This window comes from Ambystoma mexicanum, chromosome 10 (genome assembly GCF_040938575.1).
Source record: "Ambystoma mexicanum isolate Mex_15411 chromosome 10, UKY_AmexF1_1, whole genome shotgun sequence".
Lineage (NCBI taxonomy): Eukaryota > Metazoa > Chordata > Amphibia > Caudata > Ambystomatidae > Ambystoma > Ambystoma mexicanum.
In genome coordinates, this window is record NC_090932.1 from 1420441284 (window position 1) to 1420462621 (window position 21338).

The window sequence follows — 21338 nt, forward strand, 5'->3', positions numbered from 1 at the left end:
GGAGCACTGATGGATGTTCACAGTCCACCACACCACATCCACCACTGGTGCATGGTTGTTGACCTGAACCCTCCACCCTGTCTGCCATCTCCTTCTCTTCCTCTGCTTCCTCATTACCTGTAACAAAATAAAAAAAAACATGAGCATGCATGTCAGCAGCACATACCACACACATAGACATCACAATATTGACAGACAACACATGAAGCAGCCATGTCACACATGACACACACTCTGGCATACATGCAGTGCCAATGAAATGAAAGGGGACCCTGAAAGCAGACATGGATGTGTGTCAAATGTGAAGCCCACACATGTAGTGCATGTTGCATATCACCTGCATCACACACAACCTTCTGGCAGGCATAGATCTTAGCCGAAAATGACGGATGTCAACAAAGAGATGGCACGTAGCATAGCCATGGTAGAATTCCCAAATAGCCACAGCAGTAAGTTAATTAGAACTGTCCATGTCACATGTAAAATGCATGCCAACATACACTACAAGAAAAAATATTTTAAAAAGTACATGCAAGTGCATTGAAAAACAGTGAAGGGAGGCACATGATACATACATGCCAGGTCACTTTGACATCACACAAGTGAATAGGCATGTTAAAGGGTGAAACATGGCTCAGAAGTGTGTGGGTGCAGTGCAGTACATGCGTATGGCCTCAACTATCCACATAAACAAAAACATAGTGATGTCAATCTCGTGACATGACGGCAGTGTAAGGGCAAGTGCAGTCATCATGTGCAAAGTGTTGGACTTGGGTTTTAGGGATACAGTGAACCCACCCTCCTCCCTCCCCCTCCCGGGGAATGGCAGGGAGGCAGTGCATGGCTCTGAATGACTGACCAGAGTACTCTGAAGTTGCAGACAGTGTTGGCAGGTGTCAATTGCATCATCTCAGTCAACTGAGACTACAGCCAATGAGAGGGGGACAGAAAGCATGACACATGAGAAACCATGAGAAGTACATCTATACACGCAGAAGCCACACCACCAGTTGCCTAGAGGCAGTGTGGCTGTAACAGAGTGAGGCCTGTGCTTGACACAGATAAGGACACCCTACACATGTGCGTGATGAGGAAGTGACCCTGAGTGAGCATGATATGGATTACCAAATACCATGATGCAGATAAAAAAACGGAGATGTAGTACAATGAGTAGCCTGCCACGGACCAATAGGGGCTTGCAGGGAATGCATTTGGTCCATGAATGAACACTCATGTCCACTGTGAGCCTGTGCCATCTGCATGGTCCAAGTGAGACGCCCTGCATCAAGGACAAAGGGTGTATCCCACAGTAAAGGTTAGGCAGGGTTACAGAGGGAAGTGTGCATGTACACAGGAATGGGGAACAGGCCATTGCAGTAGTCCAACACGGAAATCACCACTACCATGGAGACAATGAGCTGCAAGGTGGTGGAGAGGCAAGCAAGCATGCCCATGAGGAGGAGCAGCTTGCAGAGTGACCTCACATAGCTGTCAGTCATGTGACGACATAGGCAGAGTGTTGAGTGGAACAACACCACAGGCTATATGAAAACATGTCAGTGAGCTTGAACATGGACAGGAGAGGCTGCCGAGTGACTTGAATGTAAGTAGGGTGCATGTGTGGTGATGAGGACTGCCCCTGTGTGCAGCACATGGCCTGCATGTAGACTATATCACAACAAGCACGCATCAGTCAAGCATTGCATGTGTCACACATGGCACTCATGAATACATAGCCTGAACTGGCAGTCAATCACAACACATCACACAAGCAAAACACACATGGGCTGGACACACACGCATCAACACTCACCGGTCGTTGCATCATAATCCGGCATCTATCCCACTCCCTTGATTTTTCCCTTGTTGATGAACTCTGCAGCAATTTCCTCATGCATAGTGAGTTCATCCTCCTCTGGTGGTGGCCCACTGCCAGTCACCAGAGTCAAGGCATAATTAGAGGCCCGCTTTTGTTTTGCACAGTGTCGGAGGTCAGTCCAATGCTTGTAGCAATCATGAGCTGTTCGTCTCTCAAATCCCATGACACTGACACTTTCTGCAATGCACTGCCAGTGGACCTGACGCTGGGCAGGTGTAGAATGGCACCCTAGGCCCACCAGCCTATTGCGGTCGTGTGCTGACACGCAGCCCACAAGGAAGTCCAGTTCCTCTTTATTGAAAGACTTCTTCCTTGATGTGCCATCGGCCGGAGTCGTGTCTGGGGTCCCAGTTTCTTGCTCAGAAACACATTCCTCCTCTTGGGAGTTTGTGCAGAGCCTGAGTGGCTAATGCCACCCTGGTCACAAGGGGCATTGGCGCTGGTGGAGTGGCCAGTGGCAGTAGTGGAATGCATGAGGACGGAAGGCCTGACTTTAGTCAGTGGCTGCTGGGTGCTCTTAGCAGGACCCAGCGGTACAACTGCCTCAGTGCCAAGGGCTGTGACTGACACAGTCCTGGCTGGCAGACTCACAGCCGGGGTGGTGTTGGCTGCATCTTCCCATGCGGCTCCCACCACCTGGCTGCTCAGGGCAGCAGATGTCACCACTGCCCCAGATACATGTGCCTCGGTCACAGCAACCTTAGACACACGTGGCTTGGCCTTCCTGACCTGAAAATCTGCCTGGGAGTCCTCCTGTGCCAAGGCAGCCTGTGCTGGCTAACCACGAGCATGGGTGGTGGTTGCCACAGCTGCACCTGCAGCTTCCACTACCTGGTGGCCCGTGCCAGGAGATGACACTGCCTGGGGAGTCAGATGTGCACCGGGGATGTCTGATGTCTGCAGCAGCAGCATCTCCCTGTGCCGCAGGGGGTGGTGGCATGGCTGTCCCAGCATGTGACTGGACATCCTGCCCCTGTGGAACACCCTGGCCACATCCTTCTCCGTGTCCACCTTGGCCTCCCTGGCGACTCCGGCCATGTGCCCCACCACGCCAACCCTGGGAGATCACCCAGCTTTGCCACCCTTACCTTTTGGTGGCCGCCCAACCATGGCACATATGAACTATTATCAAATGGAGGTGCACACGATTGTTCTGGGCGATTGGGTTGAAGGGGGCAGGGTACGTGATTGTAGATGCACCCCTGTGCTCCTGCGAGGCTGTCTGTGACCCCTGGTGAAAAAAGACGGGTCACGCAATGCTCAGGCACCCCAAAAAAATAAAATAAACGTACACGCAACCCCCGGTAGGCCATGTGCATGGAATAAACCTCCCACAGTATGCCGTGGCACCCAGGAACACAAAAAATGAGTACGCGTGGAACATGCAGGCTACTCTGACCTCAAAAATGTGGTACGCAACACATAGGGGGAACCACAGTGGGAAAAATAAGTGTGTGCGATTCATCGTCTGTCTTGCGTGGAAAAGAAAACACACATGCGTAGGCAACTCCCCTGTCAAAACAAGAAGTACAAACTCAAACTGTAGTGAAGCTGTCACGTGTGAACCCACAATAAAAAGAAACACACTTTCTGCTGCTGCCAGCCAGCCTGCTGCCAACGTGCCCTGCAGTTTGGTGCGTGCACAGAAGACATTACCAGAGGTCCTGTTGCTCGACCACCTCTGCTGGAACAGAAGATTCCTGACAGCTGTACCATCGTTCCACAGCGCAGCCCCAGGACCCAGCTGCCCACCCACACCTGCCTCGGGGATTGCCATGTCAGACCAAGCAACTTCTGGGGCTAGTGGCAACCCCCAGTCAAAGAGGCAGTTGGCTGCCAGCTTCACTGCCAATGAAGTCGACATCCTGGTGGAGGAAGTCCTGGGGCATTATGATGCCCTCTTCTAGACATCGTGCCTCAACAATGAAGGATGGAAGGGGATCTGGTCGGACATCGTGGATGCCATTAAAGCGGAAGGGTTGGCACCCTGCAACTACTAACGTGTATGGAAGGGCTGGGAGGACTTTAATTGAGCAACATCCATATGAGGGTCCTGGAGCACACACGCCTAGCGCTTCACCACCAGGTCCTTCAGTTGCAGACCTGTCTGGAGTCGAGTGGTAAGTGACAATGTGTTCTTGTCCAGAGTAGTGCATGTTGAGGTGTGGCAGGAGTGGCCACCTCGGCCGTATGTCTAACATGCCCCATGTATGGATGTCTGTGTAAAGGGACATGACAGTGCTGCATGTGAGTCCAGTCAGGCATGTTCCACATCAATGGTGTCTGTGTTGCAATGCATGATTTGCTCCAGCATGTGATGACGCACACATGTTTGCATGCCTGTGTCTGTATTCTGCCATGTTTGGGGTGTGAGACATGGATGCTTATGCCACCTTCATGGACGTTCATGGTGTACATGTGCGTGTGTCTGAGTGGTGAGTGTGTGACTGGGAAACGCCATGGATGCATGACACATGGCCATCTCGATGCCTCATTGACTGATGCGGCACAGTTGTCAATGTGTGCTCTGTGACAGGAGGTAGAAATGGCCAGATGCATGACTGTCCGGTGGTGTGTGTGCATATGATCGGCATATCCCATGACGCATGTGATGTTCAGCCCCCCTTCTGATGTTCCAACAGTGCCTTGGACATGGATGCAAATGTCTGTTGCACGTGCCATGCTTGTTTGTGCATGCATGTTTTGGAGGGTGATGATGGTCGTGAAGTTTGACAGTGCCACTCATGTGCAATTGCTTTGTGTCTAGCAGACTATTGTTCAGTACCCTGATGCTTGTGTTCAATCTCTCCCTATCTAGAGCAGCGATTGAGGAAGAGGGAGGAGACGGCGCTGTGGAGCAAAGTGGCGGGGATGCCTCCACCAGGCGGAGGCACAAGGCCCAGTCACCCTCCCAGGTAATATCATCTTCTGGGAGCGAGGGGACTGATGCTGCATCTGCGGCCGTAGCTGCCGAGCAGATGCCAAGAGGGCGGGGTTGGAAGTGGGCTCCTCTGCAGCAGAAGGGGCAGGTGAGTCCCCACGTGGGCAATCCAGTGTGGAAGATGGTGCAGAGGCATTCAGGTTGGTGGTGGTTGAGGAGAAGGAGGAGGCCGCATCAGACATGCACATGGGGCCTGGAGGGGGTGATGCCACTGGTGAAAGTGGTGCAGTCCAGGGGCATGGGCAGGAGGCAGCACAGGTCGCTCTGGAGGGGCCTGTGACCAATCCTGTCCCTGATACTGAGACTGCATCACTGTACACTGGCACGGATGCCTCGGTCCAGGCCCGTCTGCAGGTAGAGGAAGAGTCAACGTCAGCTGACATTCCTCTACCTGCAGACGAGGCAATCGTGGCAGGATTGAGCCTGTCCTAGTCAGTGTCGCGATGCGCACACGCATCATTCGTGATGATGTAAGTGATTCCAGGCAGGACAACGCACATCATCACAAACAGGTCTGTGCCATCCTGAACTGGCTAGGCAGTCGTGGTGGCACAGACAGATGGCATCAAGGCAGCAGCAGGCTTGACATAGGAGGTGTCAGGACTCGGGGCCACCTACATCACAGGGGCAAGCATTGGCCAAAGGGCAGGAGGGCTCTGGACAATGCGTGTCTTCTGTGTGGCAGCTGACGGGCCAGCAAATAGGTGCATAACAGCGGCAGGCACAGAGGGCACGGCTGACCATGGTCATGGCGGAGAACTCCATACAGCGGGCATTGAGGCAGGTGGAGTTCCTCGAGGAAAATCGCAGGGAGTTGGTGGAGAGCATGGCAGCGTCCATGCGAGCCCTTGAGAATAGAGCACAGTCCCGCCTCCGGGCTATAGACAGGGAGTTCGATGATGCCCTGGCCAAAACTCTTGGTAACAATGGTGAGCCCTGGGACTAGCCCGCCACCATTGTAAATAGTTCTTTAGTGTTAGGTTTCCTTTCTTTTTCTTTTTTCTTTGGAGTCCATGTACATTGATCCACTTTTTGTATATAGTTTGTTTTTTGTGATGTTTTTTTGTGCATTATTCAGACTTTTGGTATCATGGACCCTTCATCCTTCCATTGTATATAGTTGGGCTTTGTTTGATTTTTGGATTTTTTTGTTCACATGGAGTAATTCTTTTTTTTTATGATTTACATTTGGAACGGAAAACATTACTTTGGACAAGAACCACTTTATGAATTTTCATGTTTTTTTATTTTATTTTTGGATTTGGATATGAATTTCATTTCTCTTTGCATTCATTTCATTTTAATTCTCATGTTTGATTTTCATTTGGTGTATTTTGCTTTTGTTAATACATTTGCATGCAGTTCAATCTATGTGTTGTTTGCTCTCATTTGTTTGGGACATGTGGCAATTGTCATTGGCTCAGTCATGTGTCACTACTGTGGGCCCATGTTGGGCATGTCTTTGGGTATATGCATGTGTGCTTTTGTGCATAACATGCCATGGGGCCTGTACTGGGAAGTGGGGCCAATGGATGGGTGTGGAGGGGCAGCATGGTGTGGCATTTGGGTGGACATTTGCTGCATGATTGTATGTTGTCACAATGTGTTTGTTGGGGGGACATGAGTCGGGGCGTGACTGTAAGTTACTGTGACTGTTCGGGGAACATGAGTCAGGGCCTGCCTGCAGGTTGCCATCACTGGGGGGGTGAGGGACATGAGTCGAGGCCTGCCTGCAGGTTGCCATCACTGGCGGGGTGGGGGGACATGAGTCGGGGCCTGCCCGCAGGTTGCCATCACTGGTGGGGTGGGGGGACATGAGTTGGGCCCTGCCTGCAGGTTGCCGTCACTGGTGGGGTGGGGGACATGAGTCGGGGCCTGCTTGCAGGTTCCCGTCACTGGTGGGATGGCGAACATGAGTCGGGGCCTGCTTGCAGGTTGCCATCACTGGAGGGGGACATGATTCAGGCCTGCTTGCAGGTTCCCGTCACTGGTAGGGTGGGGGACATGAGTCTGGGCCTGCTTGCAGGTTCCGTCACTGGTGGGGTGGGGGACATGAGTCAGGGCATGCAAGTTGTGCATGGTACCATGTGGGCTGCCTGCAGGCATGGTCACGGGTGATGGTATGGTCCCTTGTGGTGTGGGCTGCCTGCGGGCAGGGTCACGGGTGATGGGGGGTCCATTGTGGTGTGGGCTGCCTGCGGGCATGGTCACGTGTGATGGGGGTCCCTGGTGCTGTGGGCTGGCTGCGGGCATGGTCACGGTTGATGGTGTGGTCCCTTGTGGTGTAGGCTGCCTGCGGGCATGGTCATGGTGATGGGGATCCCTTGTTGTGTGGGCTGCCTGCGGACATGGTCATGGGTGATGGTTTGGTCCCTTGTGGTGTGGGCTACCTGCGGGCATGTTACGGGTGATGCGGAGGTCCCTGTGGTGTGGGCTATCTGCGGGTATGGTCACGGGTGATAGGGGGATTACTTGTGGTGTGGGCTGCCTGTGGGCATAGCCACAGGTGATGGTGTGGTCCCTTGTGGTATGGGCTGCCTGCGGGCATGGTCATGGGTGATGGTGTGGTCCCTTGTGGTGTGGGCTGCCTGCAGGCATGGGCATGGGTGATGGGGGTGCCTTGTGGTGTGGGCTGCCTGCAGGCATAGTCATGGGTGATGGGGGGACTCTTGTGGTGTGGGCTGCCTGCAGGCATGGGCACGGATGATGGGGGGTGCCTTGTGGTGTGGGCTGCCTGCCGGCATGGCCACGGGTGATGGGGGGATCCCTTGTGATGTGGGCTGCCTGCAGGCATGGTCATGGGTGATGGTGTGGTCCCTTGTGGTGTGGGCTGTCTGCGGGCATGGTCATGGTGATGGTGTCAGTCTAGAAAAATGGATACCTCTACTTTGTGACCGCAAACGTATTTTGGTGGCCGTGGGCCAACCGTCTCATGCACGATATGACAGAATATAGGTTTTCGAGTTTGCCAATGAACGGCCATTTTGATGTAACAAGAATCGCCATTTTGTTTTCTAACCATTGCTCATTGCTTTCTGTTCCTATTGCTTCGCAGTATATTTTCCGCTTACACTGCTCAACTGTAAAACATTGTTGTCTGTACGTAAAAAGGACAAGGCCGCAGGGCCGAGAGGATTACAAGAGTTTGTTGAAATACAAACGTAGGCAGCGCCAGGAAGAATGCCCGGCTCTCTCCCGAATGTAGCCTTGAAGCAGAGCTGCAGGGCATTTAATCATTTTGCAGCTGCCAGCCAGTCTCGTTATATGGTAGAATATGTTAGAATAATATAGCTAAAGGCTTGAATTATGCTTTTCTTACGGCCCCCCTTTGCTGAGCCTGCTAGAGTGTGTCGGCTCCCAGGACACGAATAGCACCTAATAGATAGCAAGGTCCGGAATGCAACTCTTCCCCCCGTATGTAGCTCGCTTCCAAGATCAGAAGCGCTGTGTTCTATTCAACAACAGAAAGATGCCTCCGCACTCACAAATTGCAAATTGTTACTAGAATGAAGGTGCCATAGTTGTCGGAGATGTCCATCATCACACCAAGTTCAAAGAAACCCAATAAAGGGGGGGTGTTAAACATGTCATAGCTGATTGTTTTATATGCATTTTGTATATATGTAACTGATGTACGTAATTCACTCTCTTGCGTCCCTCGAGGTCTAGAGATACACGTCCTGGGGCGTGAGACCGAGTTGGCCAACTGAGACTTTTGCTTTGCAATAAACCCTAGCTTTGGGAATACAACCTCGTGTCTGGCGTATCTATCGTGTGTGGTGACTCGCCTTGTTTCCTTAGACGTTAGGGACCCCTAGGGGCCCCTTTCAAGATGGCACCCGAACAGGGACCCTCCCCCACTTGTTCCATCGCATAACGTTGTAATTGAGTAAGGCGGTGAACGGCGAGGACGGGACGATCGAGCCGGGATCAAGAGGTGTTCGGGGCGCCCTGTAAAAGTGATGAGAGACTCCTTTGCAGATCTGCACACATCTGATCCCTGATCGACGTGCCTGGCTAGAGAACAAGGAGGCGAGGGTCCCGAAACGAGGCAGAAGCCAAGAAACACAGACACGACGTCCTTTGGTGCGTCAATATACAGACGACTTGATCTATCAGGTGAGTCAATTCCTGATTCAAAGTAATCCTGATTTTGGTTGAGAGTTGACTTTGCAAAATTAAACGCCCTAGGTAAGGTTGATTAACCAGGGGGAAGGTTGAAACATGCCTGGGGTATTGTCCACCTTAGCATGGTTTTTCCGCTGTGGTAGACAATCTTTGGAAGATGGCCAAATTGTACCACCTGGTGGAATGCCGGCGTATGAGATGTATGTGAAGTATGGAGTGGGTGCGATAATATTCTGTGAGACTTGGCATAGGCAAACCAGAAAGCAACAAGACCATCAGTGGCCGATTAATGGTATTTTTGAGATAGCGAGGATAGACAACCTAGAAAGGGTGTTGATAAGAAAGAAAGCGCGTCCTGCAGCATTTGAGACTATTAAAGACTGGAGAAAGGAAGCAATGCTCTGATTTAAAAGCAGAGCGAAGCATGCGTGCAGGCATAAATCGAAAGGTGAAGTAGCGGAAGAGAAAGAAGAGGAGGAGTGGACTGAGAGTCTAAGAAGGGCAGGTAGGCGAGACCAGTTGAATATAGAAAAGATATATCCTCAACGGGAATTACACATAGAAGATGAATTGTTAGAAAATATATTGACCCATACAAAACACGGCCCAAGATCAGAAGTGAGGCCAGACACGTCAGTAGCTATTTCCCAGACCCTGCCCGTAGCCCAAGCTCCCCCTCCGGTAGCTCAAGCCCTCCCACAGCCACAGACCGCGCACGTAACACTTCCTACTAGCCAACCAGGCCCACAAAAGACACTCCCTGTTCCCATTGTCCCATCCGCACCTCCCGCCTCAGACACAGACTCGGTACCGTCTGTTCCTCCTGGGGTTGAAGTTGAAACCACTGGGGCAAGAGGCGGGACTGACCAACGGGGATGCACGAGGGTAACTCGCAGTGCGATCAGCAAAGAAAGGAAGGTGGAATTGCTGCAACAGGCAGAGATGTATATAGACGGGAATGATGGGACGGCAGCATTGGCTTCGATGTATGACTTCCGAAGAAGCAACGAAAGACAGGTAGTGTTGGAATGCATGGGCGAATATTTGGTGGAGAAATGGAAACAGTTAATTGGGAAATTACCACCACAGCGATTGTTAGACTTGAATGCACTAGCACGCTGTAGGGAGAGGGATGAAGAAGTGAGAGAACATGTATATGGACTTTTTGAACTTAAAGATGAATTAGATAATGATTATGCCGAAATGTTTGCTACACCCGGGTACAGGAGTAGGGATATCGGGAGAAATAGGAAGGAAACTGTTGAGCCATATATACAACGACGACATTCAATGTCGTCAGTGCAAAGGGGCGACAAATTAAAAGTATGTATACGAGAAGCGTTTAGATGGATGTCGGATCCCAGTATTCCCACAATGGAGATACACGAGATGTTTGATGAATATTCCATGCCCATGAAAAGAAAAGCACTACAGTCGATGGCTGAACATTTATTAGAGAAAGATATAAAAACTGATAAGGCCAGCCCACCCGAAATAATGGCAGTATATAGAAGAGCACTAGAGCGAGGGACAGGAGAAACAGCCCTATTGTTGGATCTGGGAATATTGTTACATCTAAGAGAAGGGGGGGACGGTAAGTGGGGCATTTCCTATGAGAGAGGTACCACCTACCTTTGTGCCCAAAGTAGAGGTTCCCGCAGTGGGCAATGTAGCGGCGCAGGTAACACCAGCCCATTACACCGTCCAATATGTGCATGTCCCCTTTTCCAGACAGGAGGTGAACAACATAAAGCAGACGATTCCTGATATAAGAAAGAATCCTGCAGGGTTTTACAAAGAAGTAGAGTCCTGCCTACAATCATCTGTGCTTACCATGAGTGATATAGACCTAATATTCCCAGTGATTCTGCCAGCAGACATATGGAAACAAATAAGGAAGGTAGATGATGCAACGGCCTTTGGCGCCACATGGGCAGACATGATAATAGAAGACAGGAATAAAGCGGTTGGAGGGACACCAGGAGCGAACCTGATGGCATTAACAGCACGTATAGTGCAGAAGTTAAAAGAAATTGTCCCAGAGAAAAGAATTCAATGGGACAAATTGACTGCATGTGTACAAGGCAAGGATGAGTTGGCTACAGATTATTTTAATAGATTTTAAGAAGTATTCACAGACTTCAGTGGGCAGGATGTGGGCTCGGAAGTGGTAAAGAGGTTATTTGTTGACAAATATGTGAGGGGGTTAAAACTTCCAATCCAGGATCTAATAATGACATCAGAGAGTGCATGGCAAGCAAAAACGTTGGGCGAAGTATTACATATGGCCCAATATTATGAGCACAGAGTGACTGCGGGAAAAGAAAAAGAATCGAGGGATAGGGTAAATCTGAAAACACGGGTATTAATGCAGCAAGTAGTAGGACATAATAGAGGGAGAGGGAACGCACAAGGAAGGAGTAATTCGAATATGCATGGGGGAACAGTGGGACCAAATCAGTGTGCGTATTGTAAGGAGGAAGGACATTGGCGAGCGCAATGTCCGCATCTACAGAATAGAAATGGGTCTGGTCAGAGGAGACAGCATAGAGGACACCCAGGAGCGAATTGACCAAATAGGAATAGTATGCAGCAGCATCACAATAACGGAGGTAATCAAAACCAAGGCCAAAACCAAAATGCCCCAAACCAGAGTCAGGGACAGCAAAATCAACAATATGGAAACCAGAGTGGGGGTAATAGAGGAAAGAGTGGGAACATTTTCGATACACAGCCAAACATGTATTACAGTAATAGTAATGATTACAAATCGGACGATGTGTTATTTCCCCAATAGGACAGGACAGGGGTCGGAACCAGTGTCTATTCCCGTGAATCAGAGAGGACCCTACGTAGAAATGAGAGTCGGGAATGAGGAGCATCACTTTCTTGTAGATACAGGAGCACAGAAATGTTCAATAGACCACCACTTGGTTCCGGATATACCACTGTCAGGGCAAAAGAATGTTTCTGTAGGGTTCGCAGGTACACCAGTCATAAACCCAGTGTCCAAACCAGTCCCAGTTACAATAGGACCATTTACTGAACATTGTCCTTTCCTTTTAACAGAAAATTGTGGGGAGAACTTGTTGGGAATAAATTTGTTGAAAAAAGTAGGTTCCGTTATACATTGCACGGCAGACGGAGTGTTCCTAACGATTTGGCCACACGATGCCCCTGTGTCAGAATTCATGTCCGAAACATTACCAGGGGAACTAAGTAAAGTACCAACCTGTATATGGGCAATGCATGACAATGATGTAGGATGTTTAAAGATAGAGCCAGTAAAGATCATTTTGAAAGAAGGTGTTCCCTACCGCGAATACCCCAATACAGAATTTCAGCTGAAGGTGAGAAAGGATTGAAGAGTATTGTTACAAATTTGGTGAAACTAGGGGTAATCAAGTAAATTACAGGCAGTACATGCAACAGCCCGATTCTTCCAGTTTATAAAAAAGGAGGCAATGAGGTACCATACCGTTTTATAATTGATTTGCACGCATTGAACAAGGTAATAGATCCATAATTTCCTCTAGTGCCAGATGTCACTACAATATTGACAATGATACCTGTTTCAGCAGAATATTTTAGTGTAGTAGATTTGAAAAACGCGTTCTTCAGTATTCCAGTGGCCAAGGACAGCAGATATTTGTTTGCGCTCACATTAGGAGGACGATCATTTACATTCACGCGGATTCCACAAGGTTACACGGAAAGTCCAAGTATTTACAGTAGAGCATTAAAAGGGCAGCTAGACATGCTAGAATTACCAGAGGGTTGTGTACTCTTGCAATACATAGACAATCTACTGCTAGATGCAGACACAGAGGAGATTTGTAAAGAAAGCACTGTATTACTACTGTCACACCTAGCGGCACATGGCCATAAAGCTAGTTTGAAGAAATTCCAATATAATCGAAAGGAGGTGGTCTATTTGGGCTACCTACTTTCGAAAGGAGGGAGAAGACTAACGCCAGAACTCATAGAAAGTATTTCTTGTATGCCTATTCCAAAGACACAAAAAGGAGTCATAATAGGCATGGTTTCATATTGCCGACAATGGATTGGTAATTTTGCGTTAATTGTGAAGCCGCTGGTGAATTTGACTAGAAACGATGCGGTTATGCCTTTGCAGTGGAATGAGGAATGTCAGAAAGCATTTGATGGATTGAAAACTGCATTATGCTCGGCTCCAGTTTTGGGTACGCCAAATTATGAGAACATTTTTAGACTATTTGTGTGTGAAAGTGAAGGATGTGCATTGGCGGTTTTGACACAGGAATAAGGTGGAAGAAATAGGCCATGCGGCTATTTTTCTTCTGCGCTGGACCCTGTAGCGTGCGCACTACCACGATGTTTGCGATCTGTCGCGGCGGCTGCTGCATCAGTGAAACAAACGGAAGGGATGGTATTGGGGCACACTTTAATTTTGATGGTGCCACATGCCATAGACGTTCTATTAAATAGGACACAGACGCAACACCTCACCTCTGCTAGATTGACAAGATATGAGATTATCTTGTTCGCGCCCCATATCCAAATTATGAGGTGTAGCGCGTTGAATCCTGCAGAATTAATGCCACCAACCATAAAAGAAATTGGGAAGGATGAATCACCCCCCATGATTGCTTAATGATCACTGAGGAAGAAACCAAGGGGAGAGTTGATTTAAGTGATATCCCACAGAAAGAGCCAGATGGAGAGTTATTTTGTGACGGCTCATGTTTTAAATTACCAGATGGCACGACAACTGCCGCATATGCTATCACTACCCTAGAGAGCGTTGTAGAAAGCAAAAGAATTCCCTACGATTCGGCACAAGCCGCTGAGATAATAGCATTAACCAGAGCCTGCAAGATTTCTGAAAATTTGAATGTGAATATATATACTGATAGTCAGTATGCTTTTGGACTGGTTCATAACTTTGGTCGACTCTGGGCTGAGAGAGGGTTTTTGACATCACATGGCACCAGAATTCAACATGGCCCTTTGATTGTACGATTACTGTCTGCACGCATGCTTCCAAAGCGCCTAGCAATAGTGAAATGCGAGGCACACAAAAAGGTAACATACAAAGTAGGAGAGGGAAACGCGTTTGCAGACAGAATTGCGAAACAAACTGCCACTGATTTAGATACCAAAATGATGATGGTTCAGACTGAGGAAGTATCCTGTATGATAGAAAATGGAGTTTCCACTGTCAAAGAAATGCAGGCCGAAGCTACGGCCGATGAAATACAGGGGTGGGCAGAGGGATCTGCTGAGTTGGATCTGGAGGGTTGTTGGGTGGACAAGGGAACTAGAAACTGGATGTTGCCAAATTCATACCTGACTGCAATGGTCACAATGGCCCACAGCCCTACGCACATCTGTGGGAAGAAAATAATACAGCACCTTTCTACAGTTTGGCAGAATGTAAACATAAAAAAGAATGCAGAGAGGTTGGTGCAGAACTGTATCACGTGTTTGCAACACAATGTAGGAAAGGGAACAGTGACACCAACATGCAGTTTTGGCCCGCCCTCTATGCCATTTGAGGTGATCCATTTTGATTTCATAGAGATGCAGGGATTCCAAAACTTAAAATACGTCTTGGTGGTGATCTGTGCATTCAGTAAGTGGGTGGAGGCATATCCCTTGAAGGACTGCACAGCAATGAGCACGGCAAAAGTAATGCTTAAGGAGTACTTTTCCAGATTTGGCTTGCCCCGTGTCCTATGGTCCGATAATGGACCACATTTTGTGGGCACAATGGTATTATAGATATGTGCTGGTCTTCAGATTGATAAGAGATTCCATAGTTCAAGGCATCCGAGTTCTGCCGGTCTTGTGGAGAGGCACAACAGGATTCTTAAATCAAAGATTAGCAAGATTTGTGCGGGAAGCAAGTTGAGTTGGGTGGATGCATTACCAATAGCACTATTATGGATGTGTACGTCTGTACAGGCTAAAACTGGGCTCTCCCCGTACGAGATCATGATGGGGAGGCCAGCAAATGTATGGTGCGCACCACAGCCAAAACGACTTAGTGAGGTAGAACATCCTGTGCTTAGTACTTATTGTGGCCTTTTAATGCAGAAATTTTGTTTGATTCATCAGCAGGTGCAGGAGGCATTACCAGTGAGATACACCGTTCCGGGGCATGCGCTGGAGCCAGGCGACTGGGTGCAGCTAAACATTTTTGAAAGAAAGTCATCATTAGCACACAGTTGGCGCGGGCCTTATCAAGTACTCTTGGCGACGCAGATGGCAATAAGGGTGGATGGAAGGAAGTCGTGGATCCATGCCACCCATGCCAAGAAGATTCCAACTGCACTGAAAGACTTGCCTGACACTGATGACCGGAAAGAGACAGCGGTCCCAGAAACGAAAGAAACTGTTGCCAGTAAGCAGCCACCTAATCTGCCAAAACGAGAAGTGAAACTCAAAACAAAGCCTGAGACGATTGGCAAAGAGGGGGAAAGGCAAAGAGTGCCCCAACGTTGCCCAGCAGAATCGACATCACTGCTGGCCGACACGAAATCTGCCTTGCAAATACCAGCAGAGACAAATCGTGTACCCCTTTGGCGCCCATCAGCACTTGCCAGCACGCCAAAGAACGGATCTGCATCATTGGCGCGGCGCACACCAGTACCTGCAGTAGCGCCACAGGCTGACTTTGAGCCTGAATCTGGAAGTGCACCGGCACTGTTCACGGATCACACGATACCAGGAGTGAGGCGATACAACTTGCGGCCTCGAAAGACAAAGTGATCCGCAGTTCTTTTTTGATGTTTATGTCATCCTCTGGTTCAGCTCATGGACGAAGAAGGAACTAGAGGTGTAGAGGAGAGAAGCGTGAGAATTGTGCAAGTCGAACAATTCAAGACTCGCGGTTCCTTGGTGCAATCATACAAGTACATGTGTCAGGAACCAGAGCGGACAAGCTGGGCGCACATAGTACTAAGGCAATGAGATAACTGATTAAAAGTACATGTGTCAGGAACCAGAGCGGACAAGCTGGGCGCACATGGTACTAAGGCAAGAAGATAACTGATCAAAGGTCCTCTGAGTAGTATAATAAAGGACAAGTGATCTTGACTAAAAACAAATAAACAAATCCAGGCTCAAAAGGACAGGCAGAACTGAACTGTGACAATTCCGTTGAACTTATTAACATCAGAGCAAGTGCGACGAAGAGAGATATCCACAACGAAATGTGATAAGAAAAAAGAAGGACAAACGAGAAACATGCAGGGATCGGTTCCAGCCTCCTCCTGCACCACCACTGCTGAGAATGAGTCAATTATAAAGACTGTAAGCTTAAGAAAAACGCATGGTAAAACTAATTGTATGCTGGTACTGACAATAATAAATGTGATTCTATATCGACAGCCCTAAAATTATGGTATGTGGAAGCAATACACCCATTTGAAATTTTTTTTACCAATAATTAATATATCCACTACTGAAAGCCCGGTTCAGGTGATTACTTATACCCTGCCCCCAATGGAAGAAAGACACAGGGAAGGTTTTGGAAATAATACATTGCTATTGATCACGAATGGCTGGGTATGTGCCCATTTACCACAGCATGCTGGGAAAGGAAATAGGGTGGTATGTACAGCCACTACCATTAAGTTCTGCATGTAGTGCATCTTTAGGTACAATGTTTTATGGGAAATGGAATGAGGGTAGTACGGGTCAATTAGACAGAACCAACATGAATGAGTTTGAGGAGATTATAATGAAGCCTGTGGGTTGTTCCATTTTCCATAAAGCACACGTAATAGCCCCAGAGCCCACAAGGAAAAGTACACGAAAGATAACATGACAAAATAGACGAGATAGATTGTCCCCACCAGAAAAAACATCTGTAATGATGTTTCGTGTAAGAACAGAAGGGGACAAAGATGCAATCCCCCCATCTTACACGGTGAATTATAGCCCAAGAACTGTCCCTTTTGTCTAAAAAAGAAAGGCTCTTTTTCAGTCGGAACATGTACTGGATGCATGAATACAGTGGTATTAAAATGGGAAATAGAACCAGTATATGTAGATGATCCAGTTTATTTTATATGTGGAGAGAAAGCATATCCTTGGTTGCCCAGAAACTGGGGAGGTACATGTTAACTAGGTCTACTGTTCCCAGGAGTATTCCTCTTAGAAACAGCAGACATGGCCAGACTATCCAGAACTAGAGCCAAAAGGACTGACGAGGGTGTTTTAATAGCAACTGATGTAGCAAAATCATTCATTACATTCTTAGGCCAGCTAGTGAACTCCTATAATATCAGGCAACTGTCCAGAATCCTAAAAAATACAATAAACACAACAACAGATATACTATTTAACATGACATTGGAAGAAAGAGGAATCAGGTTAATGACACTGCAAAATAGATGTGATCCTGGTTGATCTTTGAAGCAATAAAGAAAATGCACGTCCTAAGCTCTGAACTCCCTACTGGAGAAGGAAGTTGGGGAATAGGATCTTGGTTTTGGGGAATACTACGTTCTTGGGGATGGAAGTTGATCTCAATATTAGTAGTGGTGTTTGGAATATTCCTAACGTGCTGTTGTTGTATACATTGTCTACCCATAGTTAGCGCTGAGGTAACTGAGGGATGTACGAAGGATGTATGCAGATGATGACAAAGAAAAAACAACCTCATGATCGAACTGTCCAATACCCAAATGAGATGAGAGCAGTAAAAGAGTTGATGGCAATAGATATTGATGAAGACGATGATGTTTACGATAGCATGCACAATTCAGACATAAGTACTTCAGACTCATCATCACTAGAGGAGGTTTCAATAAATAGATGAGACGTTTGGCATACGGCCAAAGGAGGGTTTGACAGTCTAGAAAAATGTATACCTCTACTTTGTGACCGCAAAGGTATTTGGGTGGCCCTGGGCCAACCGTCTCATGCACGATATGACAGAATATCGGTTTCGAGTTTGCCAATGAATGGCCATTTTGATGTAACAAGAATCGCCATTTTGTTTTCTAACCATTGCTCATTGCTTTCTGTTCCTATTGCTTCGCAGTATATTTCTGCTTACACTGCTCACTGTAAAACATTGTTGTCTGTACGTAAAAAGGACAACGCCGCAGGGCTGAGAGGATAACAAGAGTTTGTTGAAACACAAACGTAGGCACCGCCAGGAAGAATGCCCAGCTCCCTCCCGAATGTAGCCTTGAAGCAGAGCTGCAGGGCATTTAATCATTTCGCAGCTGCCAGCCAGTGTCGTTATATGGTAGAATATGTTAGAATAATATAGCTAAAGGCTTGAATTATGCTTTTCTTACGGCCCCCCTTTGCTGAGCCTGCTAGAGCGTGTTGGCTCCCAGGACACGAATAGCACCTAATAGATAGCAAGGTTGGAATGCAACTCTTCCCCCCGTATGTAGCTCGCTTCCAAGAACAGAAGCGCTGTGTTCTATTCAACAACAGAAAGATGCCTCTGCACTCACAAATTGCAAATTGTTACTAGAAAAGGTGTTTGAAGGTATCATAGTTGTCAGAGATGTCCATCATCACACCAAGTTCAAAGAAACCCAATAAAAGGGGGGTGTTAAACATGTCATAGCTGATTGTTTGATATGCATTTTGTATATATGTAACTGATGTACGTAATTCACTCTCTTGCGTCCCTTCACTCTCTTGCGTCCCTCGAGGTCTAGAGATACACGTCGCGGGGCATGAGACCGAGTTGGCCAACTGAGACTTTTGCTTTGCAATAAACCCTAGCTTTGGGAATACAACCTCGTGTCTGGCGTATCTATCGTGTGTGGTGATTCGCCTTGTTTCCATAGACGTTAGGAACCCCTTGTGGTGTGGGCTGCCTGTGGGCATGGGCACGGGAGTTGAGGGGATCCCTTGTGGTGTTGGCTACATGTGGGCATGGTCACGGGTGATGGCGGGCCCTTGTGGTGTGGGCTGCCTGCAGGCATGGTCACGGATGATGGGGGGCCCCTTGTGGTGTGGGCTGCCTCCAGGCATGTTCATAGGTGATGCTGTGGTCCCTTGTGGTGTGGGCTGCCTGTGGGCATGGTCATGGTTGATGGGGGATCCCTCGTTGTGTGGGCTGCCTGCGGGCATGGTCAAGGTTGATGGTGTGGTCCCTTGTGGTGTGGGCTGCCTGCGGGCATGGTAACGGGTGAGGGGAGGGGTCCCTTGTGGTGTGGGCTGCCTGCGGGCATGGTCACGGGTGATGGTGTTGTCCCTTGTAGTGTGGGCTGCCTGTGGGCATGGGCACGGGAGTTGAGGGGATCCCTTGTGGTGTTGGCTACATGTGGGCATGGTCACGGGTGATGGCGGGCCCTTGTGGTGTGGGCTGCCTGCAGGCATGGTCACGGATGATGGGGGGCCCCTTGTGGTGTGGGCTGCCTCCAGGCATGTTCATAGGTGATGCTGTGGTCCCTTGTGGTGTGGGCTGCCTGTGGGCATGGTCATGGTTGATGGGGGATCCCTCGTTGTGTGGGCTGCCTGCGGGCATGGTCAAGGTTGATGGTGTGGTCCCTTGTGGTGTGGGCTGCCTGCGGGCATGGTAACGGGTGAGGGGAGGGGTCCCTTGTGGTGTGGGCTGCCTGCGGGCATGGTCACGGGTGATGGTGTTGTCCCTTGTAGTGTGGGCTGCCTGCGGGCATGGTCACGGGTGATGGGGGATCCCTTGTGGTGTGGGCTGCCTGCAGGGTGTGTTCATGGGTGGTGCCGGCACACGTGGCATTTTTCACGTGATTCGGCAGGCGCAAGTGGGGTATGCGAGTTCACGGGGGTATGCTAGGCGCTTTTCACACTATTTTGTTTGCGCGAGCGGGGTACGGATATTCAAGGGGCTGCGCAAGGAGATGTTCACGCGATTTGGTTGGCGCAAGTGGGTTATGCATATTCGAGCGGGTGTACGGGGAGATTTTCACATGATTTGGCAGGCTCAAGCGGGGTACACATATTTACAGGGTAACGGTAGGCCTTTTTCATGCAATTTGGATGGTGCAAACGGGGTACGGGTATTCAAGGGGTGGGCAAGGAGTTTTCATGCATTTGCCTGGCACGAGCCAGATACGCGTATTCAAGGGGTTACTGTAGGCCTTTTTCACGTGTTTTGGCTGGCACGAGCGGGGTATGCATATTCAAGGGGGTGTGCAAGTAGACTTTCACGCGTTTTGGCTGACGCGATCAGGGTACGCATATTCAAGGGGGTGTGCGAGTAGATTTTCATACGTTTTGGCTGGTGCGAGTGGGGTACGCATATTCAAAGGGGTGCGCGGGGAGATTTTCACACTTTTTGGCTGGAGTGAATGGGGTACGCGTATTTGCAGGGTTATGGTAGGCCCTTTGCACGCGATTAGGCTGCTGTGTGCTGGGTACACGTATTCAAGGGGGTGCGCAAGGAGATTTTCACGCGATTTGGCTGGCGCGAGATGGGTAGCATATTCGCAGGGTTACGGTAGGCCCTTTTCACGCAATTTGGTTGGCGTGAGTGGGGTACGCATATTCGAGCGGGTGTGCAAGGAGATTTTCACGCGATTTGGCTGGCGCGAGAAGGGTAGCATATTCGCAGGGTTACGGTAGGCCCTTTTCACGTGATTTGGCTGGCGCAAGTGGGGTACACGTATTCGCAGGGTTACGATAGGCCTTTTTCACATGATTTGGATGGTGCGAACAGGGTACGGGTATTCAAGGGGGTGCACAAGGAGTTTTCATGCATTTTGGCTGGCATGAGCAGGGTACGCATATTCAAGGAGGTGTGCAAGTAGATTTTCACGCGTTTTGTCTGACGCGATCGGGGTACGCATATTCAAGGGGTTGTGCGAGTAGATTTTCTCATGTTTTGGCTGGTGCGAGTGAGGTACGCATATTCAAAGGGGTGCATGAGTTGATTTTCACACGCTTTGGCTACCGCCAGCAGGGTACTTGGAGTTTTTCACTGTGTTGGGGGGCTGTATGCTGGTCCAGGTTTAGCGCGGCCATTTGCGCCATATTGGGGATTTCTATGGCTTTTTTTGCACAAGGGGCGTTCTTGGGGGCGTAACTGGCGCTGCAGGATGTTCGCTGCGCCAAGGCTGCAAATGGCTAGGGAAATCCATGAATATGCAGTGCACCAAAATGCTGTTTTGCACTGAGCCTGGTGCATGCGTGGCACACGCTCCCTCTCTGCGCTAGGCACGTGCACTAATTCTGCACTGAATTCTAATATTTGTCCCGAAAATCTGCTTGTGGCTACAGTTCGAAGTGCTGGAAAGGGTTGCAGCAAAGAGCATCAGCAAGGACCTCAAAACAGGGTTTTGCAAATCTGTCCTTTGTTTTATGTTTTCTAAAGTTCAAAATATAAGCACACAAAATTGTAATATGCCCTTGGTGCCTGGGCAATAGCCCTGGCTCTGAGAAAGGACAAATGTG